The sequence below is a fragment of the Felis catus genome, chromosome X (assembly GCF_018350175.1).
Source record: "Felis catus isolate Fca126 chromosome X, F.catus_Fca126_mat1.0, whole genome shotgun sequence".
Taxonomy (NCBI): domain Eukaryota; kingdom Metazoa; phylum Chordata; class Mammalia; order Carnivora; family Felidae; genus Felis; species Felis catus.
Window position 1 is genome coordinate 32,075,049 of NC_058386.1, and position 19,385 is coordinate 32,094,433.

Consider the following 19,385-nt stretch of genomic DNA (forward strand, 5'->3'; position numbering starts at 1 on the left):
TCTCTCTCCCTCCCCCCTCTCTCTCTCTCCTTCTCTCTCCCTCTCCCTGTCTCTCTCTCTCTCTCTCTCTCTCTCTCTCTCTCTCTCTCTCTCTCCCCCTTTCTCTCTGTCTCTGCCCCTCCTGGGATTCTCTCTCTCTCTGCCCCTGACTCATTTGCACTCTCTCTCTCTCAAAAAAAAAAAAAAGAAAGAAAGAAAGAAAGAAAGAAAGAAAGAAAGAAAGAAAAAATAAAGGAAGAGATGAGGAAGGGAAAAAGGAAGGAAGACAGGAACTCATGGTCAGTTCTTAATTATTCTATTGGGTACCATTTATATGTGAATTCATGGTATAGCTACATGTCATTTCACTAACCCTGATATAGTAAGCTAGATTCCGTAGTAAACATATTATTTTCACTTAGGATAAAATTATCTTACATGAATATAGTTGCAAGATCCTTTTTTTTAAAAGTGTATTTATTTATGTTGAGAAAGAGAATGAATGAATGAATCCATCCCAAGCAGGTTCCACACTGACAGTGCAGAGCCCAAAACAGGGCTCAAACTCACTAACTGTGAAATCATGACCTGAACTGAAATCAAAAGGCGCTTAAATGACTGAGCCACTCAGGAGCCCCAGATATAAGACCTTTATCCAAGGTGCTTTAAAACTCTTTTGTCCTGCTTTTCTATTTGGAAATATATTCTAAATTTACCATAGATTTTCTGATCTCCAGTTCTCTATTTTCTTTCTATTCTTCACTTTTTTTCCTTGGTTTTTTGAACTGAACACCTTAAAAACATATTACAAATTTTGGATAAGGTAATAAACCATGTCACTCTTTCACAGGAAGAAAAGGGGCTTGATTTTGCATTACTTAATTCAGAATTTCGTATTTCAAATTTCTTTTTCATGAGTGCTCCTTTGCAGAGAAGTTCAATATTTCATAGATTCAGCAGAGCATGGAATTGGTGTGGGATAAATGGTATGGTGGTAACAGGTCAGAAAAGCAAGAAACAAAATATAATTTTGTAACATATGCATGTAAGACAAATAAAACACTTTATGAAGCTCTATGTATTAATTTGTATAAAAGAGACATATTTCCAAGGAATCCTGTCATCAGTCTTCCCCTGTGAGGTTAGTCCTTTCTGTTTTGTTGTCACATAGATCATTTTGTCATTCCACTTAGTAGTCTGAGTAGAGTTTTTCCCCTGTAATAACTTTTGGGTTAACTTTCACATTTTCTGGCTTCATGATATATTATAGACATATTGAGACAAGGGTATTGGATCATTTTTATCAGTGTTTCCTGTATGATATGTGTATTTTCTGGCAACACTGACAATGAGGGTTTAGGGAGGCAATCTGTTAACTCTTCTGATTAATGATGCCCCCACCCTTAGGTTTCCTTCATTTCTTATTGTATGCCACCAGTCTTGATGTGAATTTTGACAGGCACATCACAGTACTCTGCCTGATTTTCCTGAGTGGGCTGCTCCCTTTCTGCAAACTCCCAGATGTTGGCTTTGTTGCCAACCATGGCTGACATTAATGCTGGCACTCATGATGATCCTTGGTGATTTCTGCAAGATTTCATAACACTGGGGGGCAATACCAATATCTAGTGGGAAGAAAGTGGTACCTATTAAAGAGCAAAGGGGATTGTTCTTCCTCAGAGGGCAGACCTTAATGTTAATACCTTCCAATAGAATAATCAGTTTATGGGGCGCCTGGGTGGCTCAGTCGGTTGAGCGTCTGGCTTTGGCTCAGGTCATGATCTCGCAGTCCATGGGTTCAGGCCCTGCATCAGGCTCTGTGCTGACAGCTCAGAGCCTGGAGCCTGTTTCAGATTCTGTGCCTCCCTCTCCCTCTGCACCTCCCCTGCTCGTGCTCTGTCTCGCTCAGAAATAAAGAAACATTAAAAAGAAATAATCAGTTTATGACAGGGTTTCATCCTATCAGGGAATGATCCTATCATTCCTATCAGTATTGGAATTGGGTTTAAGATAATAGCTTGTTGGCTTCGTACCAACATTTCAGAACTCAGATGTGGCTGCAAGGATTCTCTCAAAGCTGGAGAGAATGTTTTGGCCTCTCAGGTAGCTGAGTGTGATGTCAGGAATGTTAACAGAAAAGAGCGTTCCAAGCAAAGCATTTGCTGTTTTATATATCTAACCTAAGAGCTAAAGTGGAAGCCGAAGCACTAATATTCAGAGATGGAGGAGTCAAGGGGCCGCTGCCGCCTTTTGCTGCTTCTGATGGATGCCATTACTGATGCTCTACGATCATTGAAGTGGCAATGGCATGTTATGGGGCCTTGGTAGCATTTTAGTTGTGTCACTCCTGTCACATTGAATAAGTCATTTATACCTCTTAGGGCCTCAAGTTCATCATGTGTAAAACATGACCTAAAAGTCTTGTCTTTTTTTTTTTTTAAGTTTATGTATGTATGTATGTATGTATGTAAGTAATCTCTATACCCAACTTGGGGTTCAAACTCACAACCCCAAGATCAAGAGGCATATGCTCTTCTGACTGAGCTAGCCAGGCACCACATCCCTGCCTTTTTACATAAGTATCATGAAGAGTAAATGGAGTAATTATGCAAACACATTTTAGGAACAGTGAATTATTATAAAAATATAGTGTGTTATTATCCGTTTGCTCATTCCTCACCCATTCAGTATTTACTGAACATTCACCATGTGCCTCTGGAGTTGTTGACACACTGGGTTTTGTGAAGAGAAGGGATGGGCAATTGAGGGCAGCTGACTAAAGAATACTTGAGGATTTCATCCTTGATGAGCATAACTAGGTTCTATAAATGGAGCCAAGGATAACGTGTATTTTTAATGAGTGAAGCTTGTTAATGAAGTCCTTGAGAGGCGCCTGGGTGGCTCACTTGGTTAAGTGACTGACTTCAGCTCAGGTCATGATCTCAAGGTTCGTAGGTTCAAGCCCCGTATCAGGCTTTGCGCTGATGGTGCGGAGCCTGCTTGGGATTCTTTCTCTCCCTCCCTCTCTTTCTGCCCCTCCCCACTTGCCTCCTCTTTCCCTCTCCCTCCCTCCCTCTCTCTCTCTCTCTCTCTCTCTCAATAAATAAATAAGCTTTAAAAAAATAATAAAGTCCTTGAAGGTCTCAAACCAGAAAGCTCACTCTGGAGGATATTCGAACAGTATGGTGTCTCTGGTTCACGTGGGAGTGTGCGTTTCTCTTAGGTGGTTCTTTCTTTACATGAGAAAAGGATTTACATGATAAGTTTGGACAAGGGTACATTTTATAAGTTCTGTGAGGAAACTGTGAGGGAACACACCTCAAATCATTTAAGAAGAAACTCTCATGTGGAAGGAAACATAGTAGGACTTTTTCTGTTATGGAAATTTTGCACATTTTTATATTTTAATCCTGCCATTTGTATCCTTTATAGATTACATGCCCATGAGAGCTTTTATTAAATTGCTGGCAAAGTTAAACATAAATTTTGGTGGTGGGGCCCCTGGGTGCCTTGGTCAGTTAAGCATCTGACTCTTGGTTTCAGCTCATGTCATGAACTCACTTTCAGGAGTTCAAGCCCTGCGTCAGGCTCTGTGCTGACATTGTGGAGCCTGCTTGGGATTCTCTGTCTCCCTCTCTTTTTCTGCCCCTCCCCTGCTTGCACCCTCTCTCTCCTTCTCAAAATAAAAAAATAAACTTTAAAAAATAAATAAATTTTGTTGGGTACTTGCACTTTGCTGGTCATCAAAATGTATTGAAGAAGTCACTTGATGGCTCAATTAATTGAATCAACATTCTGTATTCATGACTGAAAAGTGGACCTGTTATATAAGCTCTTTCTTGACACAGAATTGTCCATTTTGTAAAAGATTCAAAAAGTAAAAAGTGTCATTAAGTAAAAACATTTTCACACTGCTTGTAACACTGAATTAGCATAGATCCACCAGGAAGCAATTTGGAATTAAGCTGGCTTTCCTGTTGTATTAATAAAGCTGAAGGACTTTATATATTTGTTTAAGCATTTAAGATTTTTCCTTTGACAGTATGATGTGATTCATTGCATACAGGAGAGAGCAGAATGAGCTTATACATGCTCACTTATTTTGAAAAGAATATTTGAGATTTTCACTAACATATTTTGTAAGATAAGTAATAGCTTACACATTTACTTATAATTCAAAAAAATAGGTTCACATTTTTTCTCCTACCCTGTCTCTAGTCACATTACCCACACATCACTCGAAGTCACCAAGAGCAGCAAATGTCACTTTCTTCCACAGTTCTATCTATATCAGGGGGAAATATATATATGCATATTTTACACACCCATGTATGGTATATCCATATAGTGCCCATCCTTTCTTTTTCCTGATTTTTTCCTTTTTTTACCTAAAACAAGTTGGAGATTGCTTCATATAAGTACATGATGACTTATTCTTTTCAATGATATTTTCTTCTATGAATGCACAGTAATTTACAGATCCAATCCCCTATTAATGAACATTTGTCTCCAGGTTTTTATTATAAACTATGCTACAGCAATAATCTTGTGGAGGGGCACCTGCATGGCTCAGTTGGTTAAGCATCCAACTCTTGATCTCAACTCAGATCTTGCTCTCAGGGTCGTGAGTTCAAACCCCACAAAGGGCTCTGCAATGGGCATGAAGCCTACTTTAAAAAAAAAACGAGGGGTGTCTTGGTGGCTCATTTGGTTAAGCATCCAACTTCACCTCGGGTCAAGATCTTATGGTTCGTGAACTCAAGCTCCATGTCAGGCCTTCTCTCTGTGCCCCTCCCCTGCTTGCTCTCTCTCTCTCTCCCCCTCTCTCTCAAAAATAAACATTAAAAAAAAGAATAGTCCTGTACATGTATGATTTTCCAAGAATGCATACAAGTATAACTTCAGAATAAATTCCTAAATGTAAAATTGTTGATTCCAAGGATATGCACTTTTGCAATTTTGATAGTTTTTGTCAGATTTGTATTCCCTTCCCTCTCTCATAATCACAGGAACATTCATCAATTTATTCTTAACCAATATATTCCATTTTACCTCCGTTTCAAAAGTGTGCATAGCTAATTGACAATGATGTGAAACTTTCATTTTTTAATGTTTGAGTAATTATATGTATTGTCAGTGGTTCATTTATATATAGTTCATTTGTAATGCCAACACCGCTCATTGAAAAGTGAAAACAAAATTCAGTAAAAAATTCTTTAAAAAATAAAGAAGGACATCTGAGAACCTATTCTGGTAGCTACTGTGCCTCACCAAATTGATTGGCTAAATCAGAGATCATTTTAGTTTACCTATTAAAAAGTAACTCAAATATTCTTGTAGAATGCAAAACATTTACCTGATCAAATGTTGCTACCTTTTACTTTTATGTTTATGAGTAATTGTTTTATATATTTGGGGGCTCCGGTATTCGGCGCATAGACATTTATAACTGTTAGCTCTTCCTGATGGATAGACCCTGTAATTATTATATAATGCCCTTCTTCATCTCTTGTTACAGCCTTTAATTTAAAGTCTAGTTTGTCTGATATAAGTGTGGCTACTCCAGCTTTCTTTTGGCTTCCAGTAGCATGATAAATAGTTCTCCATCCCCTCACTCTCAATCTAAAGGTGTCCTCAGATCTAAAATGAGTCTCTTGTAGCCAGCAAATAGATGGGTCTTGTTTTTTTATCCATTCTGATACCCTATGTCTTTTGGTTGGCGCATTTAATCCATTTACATTCAGTGTTATTATAGAAAGATACGGGTTTAGAGTCATTGTGATGTCTGTATGTTTTATGCTTGTAGTGATGTCTCTGGGACTTTGTCTCACAGGGTCCCCCTTAGGATCTCTTGTAGGGCTGGTTTAGTGGTGACTAATTCCTTCAGTTTTTGTTTGTCTGGGAAGACCTTTATCTCTCCTTCTATTCTAAATGACAGACTTGCTGGATAAAGGATTCTCAGCTGCATATTTTTTCTGTTTAGCACACTGAAGATCTCGTGCCAATCCTTTCTGGCCTGCCAAGTTTCAAAAGAGAGATCAGTCACGAGTCTTATAGGTCTCCCTTTGTATGTGAGGGCACGTTTACCCCTTGCTGCTTTCAGAATTTTCTCTTTATCCTTGTATTTTGCCAGTTTCACTATGATATGTCGTGCAGAAGATCGATTCAAGTTACGTCTGAAGGGAGTTCTCTGTGCCTCTTGGATTTCAATGCCTTTTTCCTTCCCCAGTTCAGGGAAGTTCTCAGCTATGATTTCTTCAAGTACCCCTTCAGCACCTTTCCCTCTCTCTTCCTCCTCTGGAATACCAATTATGCGTATATTATTTCTTTTTAGTGTATCACTTAGTTCTCTAATTTTCCCCTCATACTCCTGGATTTTTTTATCTCTCTTTCTCTCAGCTTCCTCTTTTTCCATAACTTTATCTTCTAGTTCACCTACTCTCTCCTCTGCCTCTTCAATCCGAGCTGTCGTTGTTTCCATTTTGTTTTGCATTTCGTTTAAAGCACTTTTCAGCTCCTCGTGATTGTTCCTTAGTCCCTTGATCTCTGTAGCAAGAGATTCTCTGCTGTCCTCTATACTGTTTTCAAGCCCAGCAATTAATTTTATGACTATTATTCTACATTCACTTTCTGTTATATTATTTAAATCCTTTTTGATCAGTTCATTAGCTGTTGTTATTTCCTGGAGATTCTTCTGAGGGGAATTCTTCCGTTTGGTCATTTTGGATCATCCCTGGAGTGGTGAGGACCTGCAGGGCACTTCCCCTGTGCTGTGGTGTATAACTGGAGTTGGTGGGCAGGGCCGCAGTCCGACCTGATGTCTGCCCCCAGCCCAACACTGGGGCCACAGTCAGACTGGTGTGTGCCTTCTCTTCCCCTCTCCTAGGGGCGGGATTCACCGTGGGGTGGCGTGGCCCGTCTGGGCTACTTGCACACTGCCAGGCTTGTGATGCTGGGGATCTGGCGTATTAGCTGGGGTGGGTAGGCAAGGTGCACGGGGGCAGGAGAGGCAGACTTAGCTCGCTTCTCCTTAGGTGATCCACTTCAGGAGGGGCCCTGTGGCAGCGGGAGGGAGTCAGATCCGCTGCGGGAGGTTTGGCTCCGCAGAAGCACAGAGTTGGGTGTTTGCGCGGAGCGAGCAAGTTCCTTGGCAGGAACTGGTTCCCTTTGGGATTTTGGCTGGGGGATGAGCGAGGGAGATGGCGCTGGCCAGCGCCTTTGTTCCCCACCAAAGTGAGCTCTGTCGTCCGGGGCTCAGCAGCTCTCCCTCCCTTTGTCCTCCAGCCTTCCCGCTTTCTGAGCAGAGCTGTTAACTTATGACCTCCCAGACACTAAGTCGCGCTTGCTGTCGGAACACAGTCCGTCTGGCCCCTCCGCTTTTGCCAGCCAGACTCAGGGGCTCTGCTTGGCTGGTGGGCTGCCCCTCCGCCCTGGCTCCCTCCCGCCAGTCTGTGCAGCGCACGCCGCCTCGCCGCCCTTCCTACCCTCTTTCGTGGGCCTCTCCTCTGTGCTTGGCTCCGGAGACTCCGTTCTGCCAATCCTCTGGTGGTTTTCTGGGTTATTTAGGCAGGTGTAGGTGGAATCTAAGTGATCAGCAGGACGCGCGGTGAGCCCAGCGTCCTCCTACGCCACCATCTTCCAGTTCTCCTGCTACCTTTTACTTTTATTAAATCAGTTCTTTTCTTGTTTTTTAACTGTATTTATTTACTTTGGGGTGGGGGGGGTGGGTAGCAAGGGGAAGAGAGAGAGAGAATCCCAAGCAGGCTCCATGCTGTCAGCACAGAGCCCAGTGCAGGGCTTGAACCCAACAACTGTGAGGTCACGACCTGAGCAGAAATCAAGAGTCAGAGGCTTAACCAACTGGGTTAGCCCCAGTCAGTCCTTTATTTTCTGTGACTGCTTTTATTCCTTGTATATGGAATAGATATTTGTCTGTGAAGTAATATATACAAAAATATTTGCCCAGAGCAATCTGAGTTTGAATCCTCTATGCTGATGAAATTTGAACATTAGTTGTATCAGTAATTAAGTTGTTCAAGTTTTTTTTTTTTTAATTTAGCCTCCCCAAAACACCTTTCTTTGAAAGAGCACAAGCAGGGGAGGTGCAGAGAGAGAGAGAGAGAGAGTGAGAGAGAGAGAGAGAAAGGCACAGGGACAGAGGATCTGAAGTGGACTCTGCACTGACAGCAGAGAGCCTGATGTGGGGCTTGAACTCACAAACTGTGAGATCATGACCTGAGCCGAAGTCAGATGCTCAAGTAACTGAGCCACCCAGGTGCCCACCCCCCCAAAACACCTTTCTTATGTGAGGAGATATCTTAAAAGAAATCCCAGCAACAGTGCTTGAAATGCACTGGGGCATATTTTTATCAGCTAACCTGTCAGGAGGTAGCTTGTGTAATAGGGTGTCTTCAAGGAATCATGTCTCATTCTGTGTTCCTACTCCATGATCCTTTGCTCATATTTCAGCCATGAAGCAGGAAGAAGAACCAAAATCTTTTTACTCCCAAACCTTTTCCCTTGCTCTCTTCTTTTGAAGACTTTATATACATCTCACTGATCTCCAGAATTGCCTCTCCTCTGGCCACTGGCTGAAAGAGAAGCAAACCAGTGGCTAATTTAGCTTTCCAGTTTCTTTAGTAAAGGAAAGCAAGGGAGAAGGGGTTGTAAATGGCTTCTGAGTAGCCAGTCCACAATTTCTGCTGCTGTGTGTTCACCTGTTAGAGAAAGTTCAAAGCACTTCGAATAAATATTTTAAGAAGGACTAGTGCCTTTGGGAAAATTGCAGGGTAGCAAAATCTTTTAATGTACTGTGTGATCTTGGCCAGTGAAAGATTTTCATGTGATTTTGTTACCCTTTTGCGGCAGAAATGTGAGAAAGTTCTCTGGCTCAGATCCCATATTCTCTCAGGCTTTACACTAAGGCAATTTGTACCATAAGTGTGTATTTTTGTTTCTTAACTATCAAAGGTGTAGACCAGGTCCCATGATGCCACTCTTTTCAATGAAGCAAAGATAGTTCATCTGAAATATGGAGGTCATTTAAGACTCTGTCCTAGACAATTAGAGTGTGATTCTGTGAAAAGAATTCACACTTTCAGAATAGGGGTACTCTGAGAAGAAAAACTTAAATTAATTGTCATTCATTACTTTAGAGATGAAATAAAAAATGAATTCAACTAACAGTTTTCTGAGGCCCCACAATTTATTTTTTTCTAAAGTGCTGTTGTTGGTTTTTTTCTCTCTCAATTTTGCCTGCTGACTGTGTTGGGATATACTATGCTGGACTTGTGTCTCCCATTATGTTATATGATGTGACCCAACAGAAGGCCTGCATTGTTGGCTTGTACTTCCCCTTGGATCTGCCAAACCTGTGACAATTTATTCTTTGTCAGTCATGACTTCAGACGGACCTATATGTGCAAGGTCCACATATATACCACCCCCTGCCACACACACTGCCATATGTATGGAAATCAGAGTGAATTATGAGAAAGCATTTGATACAGTATTTTCATAAATTGTCCTAACATATTTGATGAATTCTGAGGTTTCATCTTCTTTGAAACCAAACCATAAGCTGAAGAGTGAGGAGGGGACAGCTCTTTTTCAGAGTAGAATTCTAATTAATAATTGGCTCAGGAATGATGAAAGTAGAAAATATCCACTTCTTGGTCAACCCCAGATAATCCTTATTGGATGTTAAAATTAATAGGACAAAGTATGACAGTAAATACGATATTTGCTTAGTCTCAAAGTATCTCCACATAAGATACATATTAGTAAAAAGGGGAAAATGGTAACTTCACAGTAAAGAGACCTGACAGACACCACCTTAATGGAGGGATCAAGATTAGCATTGCCAGCAACGAGACATACTCTCATCCTACCCCTCCTTGTGACAGGATGCACTGAGAAGGTCCAGCATCCCGTCTGACATCCTGATGGCTCTCTGCAGCCTTCCCTCTGGAACCCTGGATTCCTTCACTTCTTTTGCCAAGGTGACCTCCAAGCTCTGATACATTCTTGGTCTATCTAGTCTCAAGGCCATTTCTCCAGGAAATTTCTAGGTGCATTCTTTGTTCAGAAGGCTGAGCTAGTGTAAGGAAGGATATAAAAAGAATAAGACACTGTAGCTGGCCTCCCTGCCAGGCTCTCCCTCTTCCTCAGAATTACCTACCTACCATCCGGTGGGCAGCCAACCACCCGTCCTTGCCCTGGCACAGCCTTGGACACCATGCCCTCCTTTCTCCCCTTGAGCTAAAAAGCATTCACCTTGAAACTCCCCACTCAGCACTAGAGAAGTTCCGAGGCCAACTCTCATACCTGTAACAGTAAATTAGCTTATCCATTATGATGCTGTTCTTTTGGCCTCTGAAAGCAGAATTTTGCCAAACCCATTGTAAATTTTCAGGGCTCTGTTGGGGGTGAACAAAAATATAATTTCTCTAATACAGGAATGAGGCAGTGTTGCCAGACGCCATTTTAAGAATCCTGCATAAATAGCTTAGCTACTGATAACTCTGCCTGCTTTGTCCCAGCCGAAGAGGAAATAAAAGCAGAACAGGAGGTGGTAGAGGGCATGGATATCTTTACTTGCTCCAAAAATCCTGGCTTCACCAAGAGAAGAGCCCAGAAAAGAAAGTTCCCCAGCCTTCCACATTCTTCCAATGGCCACTAGCCAGAAGACACATCAACAAGTCCCAAAGAAAAGAAAAAGAGTAGGGGCACCTGAGTAGCTCAGTTGGCTGAACCTCTGACTTAGGCTCAAGTCATGATCTCATGGTTTGTGAGTTCTAACCCCACATCAGGCTCTGTGCTGACAGTGTGGAGCCTGCTTTGGATTCTCTCTCCCTCTCTCTCCCTGCCCCTCCCACTCTCTCTCTCTCTTAAATAAACTATAAAAAAGACAGGAATGCCTGGGTGGCTCAGTCAGTTAAGCGTCCAACTCTTGATTTCAGCTCAGGTCATGATCTCACAGTTAGTGGGATAGAGCCCTACATCAGGCTCTACACTGACAACATGGAACCTGCTTGGGATTCTCTCTCCCTTTCTCTCTTCTTCTTTCCCCCCACCAAAATAAACATTAAAAAAAAAAAACTGGCTAACTGAACAATAACAGTAAGGAACAGTCAGAACTAAGAGATGGTCCATTTTAGTATATGAAGCAGCCACTCACCACAGACCCTGTTGATGTTGTACCACAGGATGGACACAATGATTTCTGCTGCTGGGTTTGTCAGCAGGAAGGCCAAGTCCTTTGCTGTGAGCTCTGTCCCCAGGCTTATCATGCCAAGTGTCTGAGACTGACATCAGAACAAGGGGGACAGACTTTGTGCAGAATTTCTGAGTGTGAGAGAAGATTACAGTAGTAGAATACATTGAGACTCAGGGTGAAGCCATGACAATGCTCTCCATCCAACATTCACCCTACCTGCTCACGTTTGCCATTCAGAAAATGAGACAGCCAAGGACAGATGCATTCCAGAAGCCTGTTCCCTTGGAACAGCATCTTGACTACGTGAAAAGCATTTTCCATCCTATGGACCTTTGTACATTGGCAAAGAATGCTAAAAATAAAATGTATGGCTGCACAGCAGCTTTCCTGGCCAAGGCAAAGTGGATTTTGCACAATTGCATCATTTATAATGGAGGAAGTCACAAACTGATGCAGATAGCAAAAGTACTCATCAAAATCTGTGAGTATGACATGAATGAAATCAAAGTATGTCCCGTAGGTATCTAGCTGCTTGCAAAAGATGAGATAACTGGTTTTATGAGCCTCATAGCAATCCACATCTTTTGGTCTGGGCAAAACTGAAGGGGTTCCATTCTCGCCTGCAAAAGCTCTGAGGGAGAGAGATGGATAGGTTGATGCTCATTTCTTTGGACAACATGACAGGGCCTGGGTTCCAACAAATAATTGCCACCTCATGTCTAAGTAAATTCCTTTTTCTGTGAAAAAGACAAAATGCATCTTCAGAGGTACCTGGCTGGCTCAGTCGATATAGCAAACAACTCTTGATCTTGGGGTTATAAATTTGAGCCCCTCACTCGGTGTATAGATTACTTAAAAATAAAATCTTTTTATTTTTTGTATAAAGTTTATTTATTTTGAGAGAGAGCGAGAGAGAGGACACGCACAAGTGGACAGGGGCACAAAGACAGAATCCCAAGCAGGCTCTGTGCTATCAGAACAGAGTCCAACAGGGCTTGATCTCATGAACAGGGAGACCATTGCTTGAGCCAAGATCAAGAGTCTCACGCTTAACCATCTGAGCCACACAGACACCCCAAAATCTTTTTTTAAAAAAGATCTTCAACAGTGAAATGCAAGAGATGGAAGTGTACACAGAGAACATCTGCAGGAATTTTAGGGATTTTAATTACTCTTCCTTATGTAAACCCTACAGGCCCAACAGCCAACCAAATGCTGCTCGACACCAACAACCCTGGCACCAGCACCACCAAGATAGACAAGCAGGAGAAGGTCAAGCTCAACTTTGACATGACAGTGTCCTCCAAGATCCTGAAGAGCAAACCCATGCTCAGCAGGGGCACAGGCCGCAAGATCTCCTTGTCAGAAATGCCACACTCCCCAATGAGTACAAACTCTTCTGTGCACACAGGCTCTGACATGGAGCAAGATGCTGAGAAGAAGGCCACATCAAGCCACTTCATCGCCAGTGAGGAGTCCATGAACTTCCTGGACAAGAGCACAGCTTCACCAGCCTGGGCAAACATGACACAACCCAGAGAGTTTACCTGGCAGTCCAAAACTGTCTCTCCTAAAGCATCAATGCCAATCACAACAAAAACAGATAAAAAGTCCACCACAGAAAGCATCCTGAATCTTAACTTGGTTTGAAGCAATGCTGAGATGGACCTAGAGGAGCTGAGTGAGTCTGTCCAACAGCAGGTGGCACCTCTTCCTGTCATCTCACAAAACTGGACATAAATGAAATCTCAGATGTTTACATGGCTATATAGCACAGCGATTCAGAAGATTCTGAGAGGTCAGATAGTAGCAATAGTGTAATAGTGACAATGAACAGAAGTCCACGAACGAGCCAGAAGATGCAGAATACGAAGAGGGTAGTCAGATGGGCAAAGAGCCATCTGCTGTCAAATAAAGCTCCAACTGGCAAACCCAGTGGAGACTTAGGAAGAGCTAAAAAGCACCTGACCAACCAATGAGGAAGCAGATCCAGGCTCAAAGAAAGGGGAAGTCCCCAGCCTGAGGAAGGACTTTTCAGAAAAAATGAAAGCCTCTGGAGTCCCCCGGTGGCTCATTTGGTAGAGTGACCAACTCTTGATTTCAGCTCAGGTCACAATCCCAGGGTTGTGGGATCGAGCCCCGTGTTGGGCTCCACACTGAGTGTGGAGCCTGCTTAAGATGCTTGCTCTTGCTCGCTCTCTCTGCCCCTCTCCCCTGCTCACTTGCTCTGTCTCTAAAATAAAAAATAACAACAACAACAAAAAAAAACAATGAAACCCTTGCCTCATCCCATAAAGGATAAACTGGAGGGAAAAGATGAGATGGATCCCCAACAGTACATTTGGGCCTGGACTCTGATTCAGAGAGTGAACTCATCATAGATTTAGGAGACCATTCTAAGAGAGGGACAAAAAAATAAGATAGAACCCAAAGAACCATCTCCCAAGCAAGGTGAAAGAATCTGTAACAGATTGACAAGAATATATAACCATAAAACAAAATGAAAGTAAAGAAGTCTGTACAAGATGAAGGTAGAATAGTAAGGTGTGGGAAAGTGTATGCACGGAAATACATACTGTTTCAGCCTTTAGAGTAAGCAAAGTTGGGCTTTCATTTTGCCTGTGAGCTTCCCAATAACCAAGGCAAACAGGAAAATACAGTCACTTGAAAGATCTCATATTTTTTCAAAAAAATAAAAAATATTCCAGCTGGAAAAAAAAAAGGAATAAGACCATTGAGCCTCCACAAGTTCAGAGCTTGGCCAAGGATGTATAAATATGAGCACATAAACATATGACAAATGTAACTAAGTTCTGTGATGTAAGTAGAAGCAATATCAGCACAGGGCTGGGCCTAGAAAAGTAAGCACTTATCATCATGACTAATAGACTTTCTCAAGATCCTGTGTATCAGTTACATTGTACTGATAGTATTAGAAAATCAAGGATCAAAGAAAGTCACTCAGATGTCAGATGACAGTGAGTGACAGAAGTTAGGGTACCATTTCCCCAACGGTGAAGGGAAAACATAGAAGAATATGAATTAAAGATCAGCAAAGAGACTGAATATAGTACACAAAGAAATTCATCAATTTGTCATTAAGTAGAGGAGAGACTGTGATATAAAAATGATAAAAGAAGCACTAGTAATATCTAAATTAAATTCTTTGATTTCTTCTGGGGACATTTTGTCTGTATCCTGGTCAGATCTTTGTTCTGCTTTATAGCAAATTTTATTTTTTATTTTTTATTTTTTTAAAACAAACTTTTAAATGTTTATTATTTTTTAATGTTTATTTACTTTTGAGACAGAGAGAGACAGAGCATGAATGGGGGAGGGTCAGAGAGAGAGAGGGAGACACAGAATCTGAAACAGGCTGCAGGCTGTGAGCTGTCAGCACAGAGCCCGACGCGGGGCTCGAACTCACGGACTGTGAAATCATGACCTGAGCCGAAGTCGGACGCTCAACCGACTGAGCCACCCAGGCGCCCCAATGTTTATTTCTTTAGAGAGAGAGAGTGTGTGTGCACATGCGTGTGGGAGAGAGGCAGAGGAAGAGAGAGAAGCCTTAGCAGGCTCCATACTGTCCTTGCAGAACCCCAACATGGGACTTGATCCGCAAACATGAGATTATGACCTGAGCGGAAATCAAGAGTCAGATGCTTAACCGACTGAGCCACCCAGGCACCCCTATAGCAAAATAAATTCTGATGAGTGTTTGTTGCTTTACCCTGAACAAGTGGCTCTCTCACACTTTCTCATGTGTATCTCACAATAATTCTGGGAAGTAGGTATGGGAAATACTGTCACTTCATAAACAAGAAAGCTAAGTCTCGGCAAGGGCTGGGAGTTAGTCCACATTAACCAGGTCCAGTGCACAGTGAACCACATCCTCATATCACACTTCCTGCTCCACGGGCTGTGCTCTTCCTACACCACCACTCAACTCTTCATAAATTAGTTGGGGAAACAAGCTGTCAGTAGTTGTGGTCTGACAGGGTTTTGATCTAGCCTCTCTGTTTAAACTTCTGGACTCTCAAGCAACCCAAAAATGAATGATAGGGGATTTCTAGTATAACCCCAGAAAATATAGTCTTGAAGGTGGTCCCCTGGAATGGTGTTAAGGATCAGTTAGGGAGGGGCGCCTGGGTGGCTCAGTCACTTAAGGGCCTGACACTTGATTTCCACTCAGGTCATGATCTCACCCTTGTGGGATTGGACCCCACATCTGGCTCTGCTCCGAAAGTGAGGAGCCTGCTTGGGATTCTCTCTCCCTCTCCCTCCCTCCCTCCCTCTCTCTCTCTCTCTTTTTACTCTCAAAATAAATGAATAAACTAAAAACAAAAACAATTAGGGAGAAGTCTTGCCAAGCCAAAGGTCTCTTCTCTCTCATGAGGGTTTCAGGAGAGTAGCCATCTCTTTCTTCCTCCCCACCTTCCCCTCATCTTCGTGCTCAGTGCGAATTCTGGATGCCATTGGCATTCTGGGGAATCAAGAAAGCTGACAAATGTGTTATTCTTCCCCAAGCTGCTCATTACTTTATCAAACTTAATTTATGTAGTGAGCATGTCTTGTAGAATCGTTCTTAGATACATTCCTTTTCTGATATTCTCCAGGAAAGACAAAATGTAATTCACACAGTGCAATAGATTGTTTTCATGAGGCTGCCATGTCTTCGAAAGATGACTAAAACGTGCTGCATCCTGAGAGATAGGAGAGAACAATACAGACCGGTGACAAAGGGACCCATACAAATGTCCTTTCAGAGGCTTTCACTCATCAGTCAATACCCACCTCCAGATACAATTCCATTCATCACATTAAAATGTGTAATTCCCCCCGTACAGCATATTGTTGGTGAAAACATTTCTCACAGGTGTTTGACATTGTTTACTTTTTAGTATGATATCTCCACACCTTCTTCCTTTGAGGAAAGTGTTGACATCAGGTTATTTCTTCTCAATGAGTGCACTGTCATCAAGTGGAGGCTCAAGCATACAGAGACTTTCTGTAACCACTCATAATCCCGCCTTCCGACTGACTCATCCTGAAGCCTCTTGCAATTTTCCTGAACCTCTCACTATACCTATGGAACTTTCCACAAACTATTTAGACTGTGGTCACGAGGAGGCACCAAATCAGGCAGAATGATTAAGTGTGGAAAGTATCTGAAGGTTGTGTGACCACAACAGGCAACCTGATGAGCGCAAGGGGAAAAGGAAGGGACGGCCTTCTGTCATTCCATGTTTCAGTTCCTCAGTCACACAACCTCTCTGGCTCGTGTTTTCTTACATGTAGGACCCCATTTTCCTTTATTTTATGCGTATAGAAAAGTATGTCATTTTGGAACTAGAGGCCCTCATTTCTCCCCTTCCAATCCCATCGTTCTCTCTGCCATCCCCAGGGACCCCCTGTACACTAAGTGGGACTAAGTTATTTTAACTGCTATTTCCAGATTCATCACAGATTCCTGTGGAATTTCCCTCTGTTAAGCTTTGGTTAGTAAATTAGACATCCTGCCTGCATCTGTTGAATCTCACTGAAGAGTGAAGACAACTCATTGCTGTTGGGTGGAAAATTGTTTATAGAAGCTGGAAAAACAGATTACAAGTACAAGAATGGGATATTTTAGCTCTTCTTTATGACCCATGTACTTGAACAGAATGAGTAGCCTGAAAGCCTGATGACCTACATAAGCAGATTGGCATTGGCTTTGCTACGACCAGGTTTTCTCTAACCGTAGGCTCTGTACAGCTTGAGTTTGCTCCCTTTATGAGATGAATATTCCATTAGCTGCAATCTCCAGAGGAGCCATAGCAGCTTTGGGTGGTTTTTTTTGTTTGTTTTTTTGTTTTGTTTGTTTTTTTGAGGAGTGGAGAGGGACGGGGAAGCTATCTCCCATAACACTAAAGGCACAATTCTAAGAAATAGGTATTTGATCACTGTTTTTTTGTTTTTGTTTTTTTTTTGGGGGGGGGGGTTGATCACTGTTTATTAGTTATCTTAATTTTAATGAGGGTTTCAGGAGACCCTCTTTCTCTCCATCTGCTCCCCTCATCTTCCTTTTCAAAATTGTCTAGTAATGTTTTTAATTAATTTTGCTTTCATTTTTAAAACACAAAAACACTGTTTGATATCATTTTCATGTCATCATCTTTACAATCATACAACATTTTGAAATTGTAAAGCATATACCTGTTATTTTCTCACGAGATGAATCCATATAATTGCTTGAGTGCAATCTCATCGGCCACAATTAAACTGTACTTAGTGAATGCCCATGTACATGTTTTACCCCAAAGGTTGCTACTAGTTCTTGACCCTCACCTCAAGGTCATATGTCAACCCTGCACAAACTTTATTCTAGGAAACCTTTCCACTGAATTCTCTTTTCCTTTTAACTGAAAAAATTTTTTTAATGTTTATTTTATTTTTGAGAGAGAGACAGAGTGCAAGCGGGGGAAGGGCAGAGGGAGATACAGAATCGAAGCAGGCTCCAGGCTCTGAGCTGTCAGCACAAAGCCTGACGCGGGGCTCGAACTTACAGACCATGAAATCATGACCTGAACCAAAGTCAAAGACTTAACTGACTGAGCCACCAAGGCACCCCTGAAATTTTCTTTTTTTTATGTTTATTTATTTTAGAGCACACAAGTGAGGGAGGTGCAGAGAGAGAGGGGGTACAGAGGATCCTAAGCAGCGGGCCTCAAACTCAATAACTGTGAGATCACGACTTGAGCCAAAGTGGGACACCCAACCACCTGAGCCACCCAGGTGCCCCTCCACTGAATTCTAACATAGGCCCACAACTCTGAAACCCAAAAAGTTCTGAAACTGAAATTTTTTTCTTAGAAATTTTGGCACACAATTCTTTAGGTGGGGTAGGGGCAGAGAGAGAGAGAAGATTCAAAGGGGGCTCTGTGCATTCAGCAGAAGGCCTGATGCAGGGCTCTAATTCATGAACCATTAAATCATAACCTGAGCAGAAGTCAGACACTTAACTGACTGAGCCACCCAGGCACCCCTGGGGTGAAACTTTTTATTAAAAAATCATAAAAAGTTTCATGTGTTTGATTTCCTGCTGGTAGAATTACATAAAGTATGCACTATCCACTTCATTATCTTTCTGAAATCTGAAATATTTTGGTTTTCAAATTACATCTGACCCAAAGGGCTTCGAGTAAGAGATTGTGGGCCCTTACACACACACACACACACACACACACACACACACACACACACACACACACACGTATGTGTGGATATGTTATAGAACATAAGTTTAAGAATTTCTAGGTGAGGGGTGCTGACAGTGAGGAGCCTGTGTGGGATTCTGTCTCTCTCCCTCCCTCTCTGCCCCTTGCTCACTCACGCTCTCTCTCAAAAATAAAATAATTTTTTAAAAGATCAAAAAAGAATTTCTAGGTGAAATAAACAGATGTCTTTTTTTCTTATGTCTTTTCTTTTTGACTTCCAATGTGAGGTGTAGAATGCAGTGTTTTCTAGGCATATTTGAGTGAATAACCTCCTTATCAAGGAGCTTCTCCATGCCAAGTCAATAAAACTTTGCTGGAAAAATCACGTAAGAATAGAAAGACTCTCCCAGATCTGGAGGATTGCACAATGCTCTCATTTCCAACACTTGCAAAACCTGCATTTACAAGGTTATCTATTATACCCACATTGCCAAATGAATGGCCTTTATTCAATCCCTATCTTCCCTCTTAGTATTTGACATGGTTGATCACATTCTTCTTGAGACTTTATTTGGCATCCAGGACACCACGCAATCCTCTTATTTTGTGTGTGTGTGTTTTTTTTTTAATGTTTGTTTATTTTTGAGGGAGAGAGTGAGCGAGCAGCGGAGAGACAGAGAAGGAGACAGTGGATCTGAAGCAGGCTCTGCTGACTGTAGAGCTCAAACTCATGAACTGTTGACATCATGACCTGAGCCAAAGTCCAGCACTTAACCGACTGAGCTGCCCAGGTGCCCTCCACTGCTTATTTGCTGCTGTTTCTGTCTCCTTTGTTGGAATAACATCCTCTTAATCTGTAAATGTTGGAATGACTCAAAGTTCACATCTGTAGATGTGTTCTTTTCTCTGTGTTTACTCTTTATTTAATCTAATTCCAGGTCCCTAACCTTAAATCCTCCTATCTAAAAATCCCCAAATGTACATGTCTACCC

At 42.0% G+C, this 19,385-nt stretch overlaps 1 pseudogene; it reads left to right on the forward strand.

The window, feature by feature from the left end:
* LOC123383471 overlaps positions 1-13,355 on the forward strand; it is an 87,955-nt pseudogene extending 74,600 nt beyond the window's left edge.
* Positions 13,356-19,385: the final 6,030 nt, after the last annotated feature.